Source organism: Aegilops tauschii, chromosome 5 (genome assembly GCF_002575655.3).
Source record: "Aegilops tauschii subsp. strangulata cultivar AL8/78 chromosome 5, Aet v6.0, whole genome shotgun sequence".
In the NCBI taxonomy this organism is placed as follows: domain Eukaryota; kingdom Viridiplantae; phylum Streptophyta; class Magnoliopsida; order Poales; family Poaceae; genus Aegilops; species Aegilops tauschii.
Genome location: NC_053039.3, coordinates 378231850 through 378247271, shown reverse-complemented (window position 1 = coordinate 378247271; position 15422 = coordinate 378231850).

Below are 15422 nucleotides of genomic sequence, written 5' to 3'. Positions count from 1 at the left end.
GTTTGAGTTTTTGCTTCTTTACTTTTATGTTTTGATGTCTACTATGCAACTTTATTCTTGTAGACTCGTGTTGGGCCTCCAAGCGCAGAGTTTTGTAGGACAGTAGCAATTTTCCCTCAAGTGGATGACCTAAGGTTTATCAATCCATGGGAGGCATAAGATGAAGATGGTCTCTATCAAACAACCCTGCAACCAAATAACAAAGAGTCTCTTGTGTCCCCAACACACCAAATACAATGGTAAATTGTATAGATTCACTAGTTCGGCGAAGAGATGGTGATAAAAGTGTAGTAATGATAGTAGATATTGATTTTTGTAATAGGAACAACAAAAAACAGCAAGGTAGCAATTGATAAAACGGAGCACAAACGGTATTGCAATGATTGAAAATGAGGCCTAGGGTCCGTACTTTCGCTAGTGCAATCTCTCACCAATGCTAATATAACTGGATCATATAACCATCCCTCAATGTGCGATCAAGGATCAGTCCAAAGTTCTTATCTAGTGGAGAACATAAGAAGAAATTGTTTGTAGGGTACGAAACCACTTCAAAGCTATTCTTTCCGATCAATCTATCCTATAGTTCGTACTAAAATAACACCAAGCTATTTTTTCCGATCGATCTAACCAAGATTTCGTACTAAAATAACACCATATGATACACATCAACCAACCGTAATGTCACCTAGATACTCCAATGTCACTGCGAGTATCCATGTGTTGATTATACGATATGCATCAAACAATTTCAGATTCATCATACTCAATCCAACACAAAGAACCTCAAAGAGTGCACCAAGATTTCTACCGGAGAAACAAAGATGAGAACATGCATCAACCCCTATGCATAGATTACCCCAATGTCACCTCAGAAATCCGCAAGTTGAGTGCCAAAACACATATCAAGTGAATCAATATGATACCCCATTGTCACCACATGTATTCATAGAAAGACATACATCAAGTGCTCTCAAATCCATAAAAGTATTCAATCCGATAAAATGAAATCTCAAAGGGAAAACTCAATTCACACAAGATAGAGAGGGGAAAACACCGTATGATCAAACTATATTAACAAAGCCCGCGATACATCAAGATCGTGACATCTCAAGAACATGAGAGAGAGAGAGAGATTAAACACACAACTACTGGTACAAACCCTCAGCCTCGAGGTTGGACTACTCCCTCCTCATCATGGTGGCCATCGGTGATGATTTTTCCCTCCGGCAGGGTGCCAGAACGGGGTCAAGATTGATTTTTCGTGGCTACAGAGGCTTGCGGCGGTGGAACTTCTGATCTTGGGTTATTTATGATGGGCCTCGAGGTGAGCACAACCCACCTGGGCGCACCTGGGCCTCCTGGGGCACCCAGGTGTCTTGTGGCCTCCTCGTGGCTCCTCTGGCCCTCCCACGAAGCTTTTAGTGCCTCTTTTGTTCCAAAAAATCGTCAAAAAGTTTCGTTGCATTTGGAGAACTTTTATTTCTGCACAAAAAACAACACCACGGTAGTTCTGATGAAAACAGGGTTAGTCCGGGTTAGTTCCATCCAAATCAAACCAAAACCATATAAAATTGTTGTAAACATGGCATGAATACTTCATAAATTATAGATACGTTGGGGACGTATCAGCATCCCCAAGCTTAATTCCTACTCGTCAAGGTAAATGATAAAAGAAATAATTTATGAAGTGTGAATGCTAGCAAAGTGCGTAAGTTTGATCAATGTTAATTTCAGTCACTTTTCCTAGCATCATAACAATAATTCTTTCTCATAAAACTTCTCATGTTAAGTAGCAACCAATTCACATGTTGAGGTCCAAACAATGAATTCTCTTGAAACTCAACAACCTATATTCTCAGTCACCAAGCAATTGCAATTCAACTTATTCAACAAAGTCTAAGTAAGAGCTCCACATACTCAATCATCATATAGTCTTCTATGATTGCTAGTACTCAAAGCATATTTTTTAGAACAAATGGCATCCATCGAACACAGAGAAAGATAGGGCTTAACGTTTCGCCTCCCAACTCATTTATCATAGATTTGTGAACAATAATAATTCATGATCAAATATATTTTACTAGCCATATGTGCCTAGATATTTCCTGACCACATGATGCTTGCCAACTAGAGGATAATTGAGGTTGAAATGAGAATGCATTCTATTGACTCTTGCATAAAAGTAAATACTGAAAAGTGAAAGATAGGCCCTTCGCAGAGGGAAGCAAAGGTTGCCATGCGCTTTTTACTTTTGGATGCCCAAACTCTTAATGCAAAGGAACGTCACGTTATATTGCCCTTTATGATAGCAACCTTTATTATGCAGTTTGTCGCTTTTATTACGTTGCCATCAGAAGTTCGTACAACGCTCAATTTTCCCTTACAATAAAAGATCAAACATATTTAGGAGCAATTTTAATTGCCTTTTTGCACCGATGACAACTTAATTGAAGGATCTTATTCAATCCATAGGTAGGTATGGTGGACACTCATGGCAAGAAACTGAGTTTAAGGGGTTTTGGATGCACAAGTAGTATCTCTACTTAGTACGAATTTTTGGCTAGCAAAAGATCCTAGGCAAACGCCATATGCTGGAGGATCTATAACAATATATCTTCTGTGCAAATATACCCCAACATAACTCATTACATTGTCTTCCTTGTCCAAATTCAACTAATTTTCTCAAGTTTTAAATAATTAATGGGTATTCACAATCATAGAAGATGTCCAAGATAATATATTTGTATGTGAAAGTTCTCTTCCTTATACTAATCATTCATGAATTTCTTGTATGATCAATATTGTCATTGTCAAGCTTCAAAAGATTTCACTTTCTAAACCCAATGTGAAGCCATTACTAGGCATGATATGAACATATAATTTCAAATTCATGATATTCAATTCATTCAACAATTTTCTCATAGGATATAAGTGAAGCACAAGAGTAAATGACAAACTACTCCAAAAAGATATAAGTGAAGATCAAGCGAGTAGTTAAGTAAAGGGGTAGCTAATTGAGGACTCTCTCTTATTTAAAAACTTTCAAATCTAAGTATTTTATTAAAACAGCAAGCAAAATGAAAAAAAATGACATTCCAAGGATAGCACACATCATGTGAAGAAGCAGAACTTAGGCTCAACCGAGGCTAACCGATAATTTTTGATGAAGAAAGGTGGGATGCCTATAGAGGCATCCCAAGCCTAGAGGCTTGAGACTTCTTGGACTATTATCTTGGGATGCCTTGGGCATCCCCAAGCTTGAGCTTTTGTGTCTCCTTAATTCTTTTTATATCACGGTTTCCCTAAATCTTAAAAACTTCATCCACACAGAACTCAACAAGAACTTGTGAGATAAGTTAGTATAAATCAATGCAAGAACCTTATCGTTCTCTACTGTATCAAATCACTAGAATTATTATTTAACATTGCTTACTAAATGCCTCTGCATATTTAATACTCCTATCCTCAAATACAATCATTAAACAAACAAACATATGCAAACAATGCAAACATAACAGCAATCTGCCAAAATAGGTCAGTCTACAAATAATGCAAGAAGATTCATACTTATCTAACTCCAAAAATTCTGAAAAATTACCACACTTTAGAAAATTTGTTTTAGCTTAGTGTGTAAAAATTTCAAGATTTTATCACGTTCTGACTCTCTAGAACAATTCAGACAATGAAAGAAAACTTTCTGTTTTCAAACAACAAAATGTAGACTTGCAAAATAAGCATGGTAAAGGCTATACTTGAAATTTTTATTGAAATGGAAGATGCAAAACATTATTATAAATAGCAGCAAGCAAATAAAAATAAAATAAAATGACGCTCGAAGCAAAACTCATATCATGTGACGAATAAAAATATAGCTCCAAGTGAGGTTACCGATAATGTTGAAGACGAAAGAGGGGATGCCTTACGGGGCATCCCCAAGCTTAGTTGCTTGGATCTTCCTTGAATATTACCTTGGGGTGCCTTGGGAATACCCAAGCTTAGGGTCTTGTCACTCCTTATTCTCCTCATATCGGCATCTCATCCAAAACTTGAAAACTTCAATCATCCAAAACTTGAAAACTTCAATCACACAAAACTTAACGAAACTTTGTGAGATAGGTTAGTATGGTAAAAGACAAATCATTCACTTTGGTACTATCAAAGACAAGATTCATAATTTTTCTCACACAATTCCAACTGTACCTTATCATTTCCACAATTTATATTGAGAAATATAACCATAGAAACTAGGAAACAAGCAAACTATGTATTGAAAATAGAATCTGTCAAAAACAGAACTGTTTGTAATTATCTGGACAACGACCATACTTCTGCTACTCCAAAAATTCTAAAAAATTAGGACAACATAGGTAATTTGTATATAAATCATCTGCAAAAAATTCAATAATTTATCATGTTCCAGCAGAGCAGATCAATTATGTTACTGGGCATAAAAGTTTCTGTTTTTGCACAGAATCACGTCAACTATCATCCACACTATCCCAAAGGCTTTACTTGGTACTTTATTGAAAAAAGCTATAAAACATGATTACTACAGTAGCTTAATCATGTGAACACACAAAATAAGTAGGTAAAAGTGTTGGGTTGTCTCCCAACAAGCATTTTTCATTAATGCCTTTTAGCTAGACATGATGGTTTCAATGATGCTCGCATAAAAGATAAGAATTGAAACATAACAAGAGCATCATGAATCATATGACTAGCACATTTAAGTCTAACCCACTTCCTATGCATAGTGATTTTGTGAGCGAACAACTTATGGGAACAAGAATTAACTAGCATAGGAAGGCAAAACAAGCAAACTTCAAGATTTTCAACACATAGAGAGGAAACTTGATATTATTGCAATATGTAAAAGCATATGTTCCTCTCTTATAATAATTTTCAGTACCATCATGAAGGAATTCAACAATATAACTATCACATAAAGCATTCTTTTCATGATCCATAAGCATAGAAATTGTATTACTCTCCATATAAGCAAATTTATTCTCATCAATAGTAGTGGGATCAAATTCAACAAAATAAGTACCATGTGCTACTTGATTGACATAATCAAATTGAACATTAAAACTATGATGACAAGTTTTATGGTTATCATTATTCTTTATAGCATACATGTCGTCACCATAATCATCATAGATAGGAACTTTGTTTTCATAGTCAATTGAAACCTCTTCCAAAATAGTGGATTCATCACTAAATAAATTCATGACCTCTCCAAATCCACTTTCATCAATATAATCATCATCAATAGGAGGCATGCTTTCATCATAATAAATATTCTCATCAAAACTTGGGGGACTAAAAATATCATCTTCATCCAACATAGCATCCCCAAGCTTATGGCTTTGCATATCACTAGCATCATGGATATTCAAAGAATTCACACTAATAACATTGCAATCATGCCCATCATTTATGCCAAACATTTTATATAATTATTCTTCTATCAAGTGAGCACAACTTTCCTTTCCATCATTTTCACGAAAGACATTATAAAGACGAACAATATGATGCAACCTCAATTCCATTTTTTTGTAGTTTTCTTTTGCAAACCAAACTAGTGATAAACAAGAAACTAAAAAGATTCAATTGCAAGATCTAGAGATATACCTTCAAGCACTCGCCTCCCCGGCAACGGCACCATAAAAGAGCTTGATGTCTACTACGCAACTTTATTCTTGTAGACTCGTGTTGGGCCTCCAAGCGCAGAGTTTTGTAGGACAGTAGCAATTTTCCCTCAAGTGTATGACCTAAGGTTTATCAATCCGTGGGAGGCGTAGGATGAAGATGGTCTCTCTCAAACAACCATGCAACCAAATAACAAAGAGTCTCTTGTCTCTCCAACACACCAAATACAATGGTAAATTATATAGGTGCACTAGTTCGGCGAAGAGATGGTGATAAAAGTGTAGTAATGATAGTGGATATTGATTTTTGTAATAGGAACAATAAAAAACAGCAAGGTAGCAATTGATAAAGCGGAGCACAAACGGTATTGCAATGCTTGAAAATGAGTCCTAGGGTTCGTACTTTCGCTAGTGCAATCTCTCAACAATGCTAATATAATTGGATCATGTAACCATCCCTCAACGTGCGATGAAGAATCACTCCAAAGTTCTTATCTAGCAGAGATCGTAAGAAGAAATTGTTTGTAGGGTACGAAACCACCTCAAAGCTATTCTTTCCCATCAAACAATTTCAGATTCATAATACTCAATCCAACACAAAGAACCTCAAAGTGTGCCCTCAGATTTCTACCGAAGAAACAAAGACGAGAATGTGCGTCAACCCCTGTGCATAGATTACCCCAATGTGACCTACGGAATCTGCAAGTTGAGTGCCAAAAATCATATCAAGTGAATCAATATGATACCCCATTGTCACCATGGGTATTCACAGAAAGACATACATCAATTGCTCTCAAATCCATAAAACTATTCAATCCGATAAAACAAATCTCAAAGGGAAAACTCAATTCACAACAAGATAGAGAGGGGAAAACACCATATGATCCAACTATATTAACAAAGCCTGCGATATGTCAAGATCGTGACATCTCAAGAACACAAGAGAGAGAGAGTAAACACGTAGCTACTAGTACAAACCCTCAGCCCCGAGGGTGGACTACTCCCTCCTCATCATGGTGGCCACCGGTGATGATTTCCCCCTCCGGCAGGGTGCCGAAACGGGGTCTAGATTGGTTTTTCGTGGTTACAAAGGCTTGTGACTGCGAAACATCTGATATAGGGTTATTTCTGATGGTTTCTCTATTTATAGGATTTTTTGGCGTTGGAATCACGCTAAGATGGGCCTCGAGGTGAGCACAACCCACCTGGGCGGGCCTGGGCCTCCTGGCGCGCCCCGGTGTCTTGTGCCCTCCTCGTGGCTCCTCTGGCCCACCCACGAAGCTTCTAGTGCCTCTTTTGTTCCAAAAAAATCATCAAAAAGTTCCGTTGCATTTGGAGAACTTTTATTTCTGCACAGAAAACAACACCACGGTAGTTCTGTTGAAAACAACGTTAGTCCGGGTTAGTTCCATCCAAATCATACCAAAACCATATAAAATTGTTGTAAACATGGCATGAATACTTCATAAATTATAGATACGTTGGAGACATACCATGTTTCAATCAAAATAAAAATAATAATGAAAAAGATCATATGCTAATCTTATGGAAAGTAATGACATTACATAAGCAAAAGTATAAGTGGTAAAATTTATTGAAAGTTGACAAACATAGCATTGGTCAATGATGTAGTTCATGAAAGAATTAATAAGAGAAGAGAAGATTCACATGCAATTATACTATCTTGGACATATTTTATGATTGTGCCCATTAAGTATTTTATGTCAAATTGTTGACATTGGACAAGGAAGACAACGTAATGATTTATGTTTGTTCATATTCACATAGAAGTTATATTGTCATAGATCCTCCAACATGTGGTGCTTGCCCAATATCTTTGCTAGCCAAAAATCCGCACCAAGTAGAGATACTACTTGTGCATCCAAAAACCTTAAACCCAATTTCATGTTATGAGAGTCCACTATACCTACCAATGGATTAAATAAGATCCTTCATGCAAGTTGTCACTGGTGCATAAGGCAATAAAAATTGCTTCTAAATATTTCTGATCTTTTATTGTAAGGGAAAATAAGCGTTGTACAAACTTGTGATGGCAAAGTAATAAAAGCAACGGACTGCTTAATAATGGTTGCTATCATAACGGGCAATACAACATGACGTTCTTTTGCATTAAGAGATTGTGCATCCAAAACCAAAAAGCGCATGACAACCTCTACTTCTCTCTGCGAAGGGCCTATCTTCTACTTTTATCACTACTGGAATTAGACTATTTGTCGTCGACCGTTTCTTTGCCGTCCGCTAGTTGACGACAAAGGCGTTCTTTGCCATCAGCATACAGAAAGCGGATGGCAACAAACTGACTTACGACAAAGACACTATTAGCCATCAGCCAGTTGTTTGCCGTCAGTTAGCGGACGACAAAGAAACTTTGACGTCCGCTAGCCGGTGGCAAAGAGGTGGGGGGTGGGCCGTTGCATTAAGCTGCCCTCCATTGGACCTCACCCACCTCGTTGACGTCCGCTAGCGGACGACAAAGGCGCTCTACCTAACGGCCCTAACGGCCCACCCCTCCCCCTCTCTCACTTCTCTCTCTCTCTCTCACTTCTCTATCTCGCTCTAGGGTTTCTCCACGTCCGCCCCCAACCGCACCCCGCCGCTGCCCGACGGCACCCAGCCGCTTGCTGCCACACCCCCCCCCCCCAGCCGCTCCTGCACGCCGCTGAAGGAAATATGCCCTAGCTAGAGGCAATAATAAAGTTATTATTTTATTTTCTTATATCATGATAAATGTTTATTATTCATGCTAGAATTGTATTAACCAGAAATTTGATACATGTGTGAATACATAGACAAAACAAAGTGTCCCTAGTATGCCTCTACTAGACTAGCTCGTTAATCAAAGATGGTTAAGTTTCCTGACCATAGACATGTGTTGTCATTTGATGAACGGGATCACATCATTAGAGAATGATGTGATGGACAAGACCCATCCGTTAGCTTAGCATTATGATCGTTGAGTTTTATTGCTATTGCTTTCTTCATGACTTATACATGTTCCTCTGACTATGAGATTATGCACCTCCCGAATACCGGAGGAACACCTTGTGTGCTATCAAACGTCACAACATAACTGGCTGATTATAAAGATGCTCTACAGGTGTCTCTGAAGGTGTTTGTTGGGTTGGCATAGATCGAGATTAGGATTTGTCACCCTGTGTATCGGAGAGGTATCTCTGGGCCCTCTCGGTAATGCACATGACTATAAGCCTTGCAAGCAATGTGACTAAAAGAGTTAGTTGTGGGATGATGCATTATGGAACGAGTAAAGAGACTTGCCGGTAACGAGATTGAACTAGGTATGATGATACCGACGATCGAATCTCGGGCATGTAACATACCGATGACAAAGGGAACAACGTATGTTGTTATGCGGTTTGACCGATAAAGATCTTCGTAGAATATGTAGGTGCCAATATGAGCATCCAGGTTCCGCTATTGGTTATTGACCGGAGATGTGTCTCGGTCATGTCTACATAGTTCTCAAACTCGTAGGGTCTGCACGCTTAACGTTCGATGACGATTTGTATTATGAGTTATGTGATTTGATGTAACGAAGGTTGTTCGGAGTCCTGAATGAGATCACGGACATGACGAGGAGTCTCGAAATGGTCGAGACATAAAGATCTATATATTGGAAGGCTATATTCGGACATCGGAAAGGTTCCGAGTGATTCGGGTATTTTTTGGAGTACCGGAGAGTTACGGGAATTCGCCAGGGGAAGTAGAGGGCCTTAATGGGCCATACAGGAAAAGAGAGAAGGGCCTCAAGGGGTGGCCACACGCCCCCCATGGAAAGTCGGAATTGGACTAGGGAGGGGGCGGCGCCCCCCTCTCTTTCCTTCTCCCTCTCTTACTCCTTCCCTCTCTCCCCTCTTGGAAAAGGAAGGGGACTCCAACTAGGATTGGGAATCCTAGTTGGACTCCCCCTATAGGCGCGCCCCTCCTAGGCCGGCCTCCTCCTCCTCCCTCCTTTATATACGTGGCCAGAGGGGCACCCCAAAGCACAACAGACAATCACTTAGCCGTATGCGGTGCCCCCCTCCACAGTTATACACCTCGGTCATATCGTCGTAGTGCTTAGGCGAAGCCCTGCGCCAGTAACTTCATCATCACCATCACCATGCCGTCGCGCTGACGAAACTCTCCCTCGGCCTCAACTGGATCAAGAGTTCGAGGGACGTCACCGAGCTGAACGTGTGCAGATCGCGGAGGTGCCATGCGTTCGGTACTTGGATCGGTTGGATCGCGAAGACGTTCGACTACATCAACCGTGTTACTAAACGCTTCCGCTTTCGGTCTACGAGGGTACGTGGACACACTCTCCCCCTCGTTGCTATGCTTCTCCTAGATAGATCTTGCGTGATCGTAGGTAATGTCTTTTGAAATACAACGTTCCCCAACAGCCGCCACGCTGCCCCCAACGCCTCGGCCCGCCGCTCCGACCTCCCCACTCCGGTGAGACCCCTCTGATGAAATTTACGACAAACCGACAAATGATTCATATATATTACATATGATCCATATATATTACATTTCATTCAAACATATTCCTAATCTAGCTACTCGTCGTTGGAGTCGGTGAGGTTCATGACCTCGCCCGCACCGCCGTCGTCGCCGTCATCGTCGTTGCTCTTGCCGGCGGCCTCCCAGTTGACACCGTCGTCGTGCTCCACCGCAGGCGTGTCCGCAGGCTCCGCGACAGCCGCCACCGCGTCTAATGCCGCCTGCAGATCCACGGCCTCCCTCGCTGCCGCGGCCGCGGCGGCCGCTACCGCCTCTGTCTGCGATGCCCGTAAGGCAAGGAGGTAGTCGAGGCTGTCGTCGGGGTCCCCCTCCTCGCGCAGTGCAACTAGATCCGGCGGGATCTCGACGGCGGGAGGGGCGGAGGGTCCGGCGACCACGGGTGCCAGACGGCGGGGTGATGTGACGGCCGAAGGGCGATGGCAGGAGCAGCCGTCGCGGCGCGGGGCAGATGAGGAGCCGCCCGCCTCCCGCCGGAGCTCGCCGATGACCGCCCAATAATCCTTGCCGTCCCAAAAGCGGTGGCGGCAGAGCTCGTCCGGCGTCAGGCCGGGCCCCCTCATCGGGTAGCTATTAGCGGAGATGTGGAACTCACGCGGGAGAAGGCAGCCTGGCGGCACCTTTAGCCCCACGCCGATGAGCTCGTCGGTCCCCGATGTCTCGAGGCTCGATGGCCACGAGCCGCCCCTCGAAGGACCGCCGCTGCCGCCGGACGCCATGATCGCCGCCGAGAGAGGGAAGGGCATCAGGGTGGAGAAGGGCAGCAAGAGAGGGAAGGGCACCGGGGGGTGGAGTGAAGGGCGTCGGTGGGCATCGGTTCGGAGGAGGGAGGCCGACGGGGGCCTATATAGGAGGACGGGCGGCGGGGTCGGTCGGCGGCGACCCACCGGAGTAACGACGGCCTTAATGGCGCGTCGGGCGGCAAACGCCTCGGGAACCGCCGCCTTGATAGTCACGCGGGCCGCACGACGCCACGCAGGCTGCACGACGTGTCTGCTGATGTCCGAAAGCTGACGTGTGTGCTGACGACCCAGTTCTTTGCCGTCAGCCGGCAGCCGGCAAAGCCTCCGATTAGCCACCTAACGGTGCTAACGTCTATTCTTTGCCGTCAGCCACTGACGGCAACGGCCCTTTGCCGTCCGCTGTGAGAAAGCAAACGACAAAGAAGCTGTTTACCGTAGCTTCCTTTGACGAGCATGTTTGCCGTTCATGGCAGACGGCAAAGGCCTTTGCCATCCATTTTCCGGTCCTTTGCCGTCTGCCATGGCAGTCGGCAAATCAGCTGATTCATGTAGTGTATGTATTTTGTTTTTATGCTAGAGTCAAAAGTGTTCTACTCTATTCCTTTTTATTTTTCTCTTTTGCAAGCATCATGTGGTGGGGAAAGATCTAGGCACATATATTCAGTTGGATATGAGTGAACATGAGTTATTATTGTTGACATCACCCTTGAGGTGAATAAGTTGGGAGGCAAAACTATATGTGACGACCCACAAGTATAGGGGATCAATCGTAGTCCTTTCGATAAGTAAGAGTGTCGAACCCAATGAGGAGCAGAAGGAAATGACAAGCGGTTTTCAGTAAGGTAATTTCTGCAAGCACTGAAATTGTCGGTAACAAGTAGTTTGATAGTAAGATAATTTGTAACGAGCAAGTAACGATAATGGTAAATAAAGTGCAGCAAGGTAGCCCAATCCTTTTTGTAGCAAAGGACAGGTTGGAACGGTCTCTTATAATAAGCAAAGCATTCTTGAGGGCACACGGAAATTTCATCTAGTCACTTTCATCATGTTGGTTTGATTCGCGTTCACTACTTTGATAATTTGATATGTGGGTGGACCGGTGCTTGGGTGTTGTTAGGATACGTCTCCATCGTATCTACTTTTCCAAACTCTTTTTCCCTTGTTTTGGACTCTAATTTGCATGATTTGAATGGAACTAACACGGACTGACGTTGTTTTCAGCAGAATTGCCTTGGTGTTATTTTTGTGCAGAAATAAAAGTTCTCGGATTGACCTGAAAATTCACGGAGAATATTTTTGGAATAAATAAAAATATTGGCGAAAGAATCAACTAGAGGGGACCCACCACGTGTCCACAAGGGTGGAGGGTGTGCCCCCTGGACCTCCTCCGACCCTAACTCCAACTCTATATATTCACGTTCGGGGAGAAAAAAAATCAAAGAGAAGGATTCATCATGTTTTACGATATGGTGCTGCCGCCGCCTCCTGTTCTTCATCAGGAGGGCTGATCTGGAGTCCGTTCGGGGCTCCGGAGAGGGGGATCCATCGCCCTCATCATCATCAACCTTCCTCCATCACCAATTTCATGATGCTCACCGCCGTGCGCGAGTAATTCCATTGTAGGCTTGCTGGACGGTGATGGTTGCTACTTCTTGAGCTTGCGTTGGTTTTTCTCTTGAAGAGGAAAGGGCGATGCAGCAAAGTAGAGATAATTATTTCCCTCAGTTTGAGAATCAAGGTATCAATCCAGTAGGAGAAGACGCACAAATCACCAATACCTGCACAAACAATCAAACAACTTGCACCCAATGCGATAAAGGGGTTGTCAATCCATTCATAGTTACTTGCAAAAGTGAGGCCTGATAGAGATATATAAACAAAAGATAAAATAATTTTAGGCTTTTTGGTTTATAGATCTGAAAATAAAAGATTGCAAAATAGTAGATCGGAAACTAGTATGATAGAAAATAGTAGATCGGAAACTAATATGATGGAAAATAGACCCGGGGGCCATAGGTTTCACTAGAGGCTTCTCTCTTGAAGGCAAATAATATGGTGGGTGAAGAAATTACTGTCGAGCAATTGATAGAAAAGCGCAAAGTTATGACGATATCCAAGGCAATGATTATGCGATATAGGCATCACGTCCGTATCAAGTAGACCGACTCCTGCCTGCATCTACTACTATTACTCCACACATCGACTGACTCCTGCCTGCATCTAGAGTATTAAGTTCATAAAGAACAGAGTAACGCATTAAGTAAGATGACATGATGTAGAGGAATAAACTTAAGCAATATGATGTAAACCCCATCTTTTTATCCTCGATGGCAACAATACAATACGCGCCTCGCTACCCCTACTTTGTCACTGGGTGAAGACACCGCAAGATTGAACCCAAAGCTAAGCACCTCTCCCATTGCAAGAAAAACCAATCTAGTTGGCAAAACTAAACCGATAATTTGAAGATAAATACAAAGATACCAAATCATGCATATAAGAATTCAGAGAAGATTCAAATAATATTCATAGATAAGCTGATCATAAATCCACAATTCATCGGATCTTGACAAACACACCGCAAAAGAAGATTACATCGGATAGATCTCCAAGAACATCGAGGAGAACATGGTACTGAGAATCAAAGAGAGAGAAGAAGCCATCTAGTTACTAGCTATGGACCCGTAGGTCTGTGGTGGACTACTCATGCTTCATCGTAAGGGCAATAGAGTTGATGTAGATACCCTCCGTGATCGAATCCCCCTCCGACTGGATGCCGGAAAAGGCCCCTAGATGGGATCTCACGGGAAAAGAAGGTTGCAGCGGTGGAAAAGTGTTTTCATGGATGCTTCTGGTGGTTTGGGAATATTTGCAAATATATAGGAGGAAGATCTAGGTCAGGGGGTCACCGAGGGGCCCACAAGGTTGGGGGCGCGCCCTCACCCTTGTCGCCGCCTCATGGCTCTTCTGACTTGCACTCCACGTCTCCTGGGTGTCTTCTGGTCCAAGAAAAATCATCGTGAAGTTTTATTCCATTTGGACTACGTTTAGTATTCCTTTTCCGCGGAGCCCAAAAACAAGGAAAAAACAGAAACTGGCACTGGGCTCTAGGTTAATAGGTTAGTCCCAAAAATAATATAAAATATCATATTAATGCATATAAAACATCCAAAACAGATAATATAATAGCATGAACAATCAAAAATTATAGAAACGTTGGAGACGTATCAATGGGTTGGATGAGATTTATCATGTAATCGAGTTAGTTTTGTTAGGGTTTGATCCCTAGTATCCACTATGTTCTAAGATTGATGTTGCCATGACTTTGCTATGCTTAATGCTTGTCACTAGGGCCCGAGCGCCATGAATTCAGATCTGAACCCTTTATGTTTCCATGAATATATTTGTGTTCTTGATCCGATCTTGCAAGTTGTAGACACCTATTACGAGTTATGATCCGCATACCCCAAGGTGACAATAATTGGGATTCTTTCCGGTCATTACCATAGTTTGAGGAGTTCATGTATTCACTAAGTGCTAATGCTTTCTTCCGGTTCTCTATTAAAAGGAGGCCTTAATATCCCTTAGTTTCCATTAGGACCTCACTGCCACGGGAGGGTAGGACAAAAGATGTCATGTAAGTTCTTTTCCATAAGCACGTATGACTATATTCGGAATACATGCCTACATTATATTGATGAATTGGAGCTAGTTCTGTGTCACCCTAGGTTATAACTGTTGCATGATGGATGCCATCTGACATAATTATCCATCACTGATCCATTGCCTACGAGCTTTTCATATATTGATCCTTGCTCCGTTACTTTTCCGTTGCCACTATTACAATTGCTACAAAACTGCTACTGTTACTTTTGCCGCCGTTACCGTTACTTCCATACTACTTTTCTACTAAGTACTTTGCTGCAGATATTAAGTCTTTCAAGTGTGGTTGAATTGACAACTCAGCTGCTAATACTTGAGAATATTCTTTGGCTCCCCTTGTGTCGAATCAATAAATTTGGGTTGAATATTCTACCCTCGAAAACTGTTGCGATCCCCTATACTTGTGGGTTATCAAGACCTTTTATGACGCCGTTGCCGGGGATCATAGCTCTATTCTCTGAGTCACTTGGGATTTATATCTGTTGATTACTATGAAGAATTTGAAAGATACCAAAACCAAGATCTATCCCTCTACTACGAGGGTAAGTAAGGAACTGCCATCTAGCTTTGCACTTGATTCACCTTCTGTTTTGAGTAAGCTTGCGACACCTACACCTGCTATTGATTCTGATATGTCGCATGTTATTGATGATGCTACTTCTGCTATGAATGATGCTTATGATGCTACTACTTTGCTTGATAAAATTGTGCCACTGGGTGAATTACTTGATGAACACCTTGCTATAGTTAGAACTATTGATTATGCTAAAGATGATGATATTTCTGAAACTGATGAAATTATTGAAACTGAAAACTTTGAAAC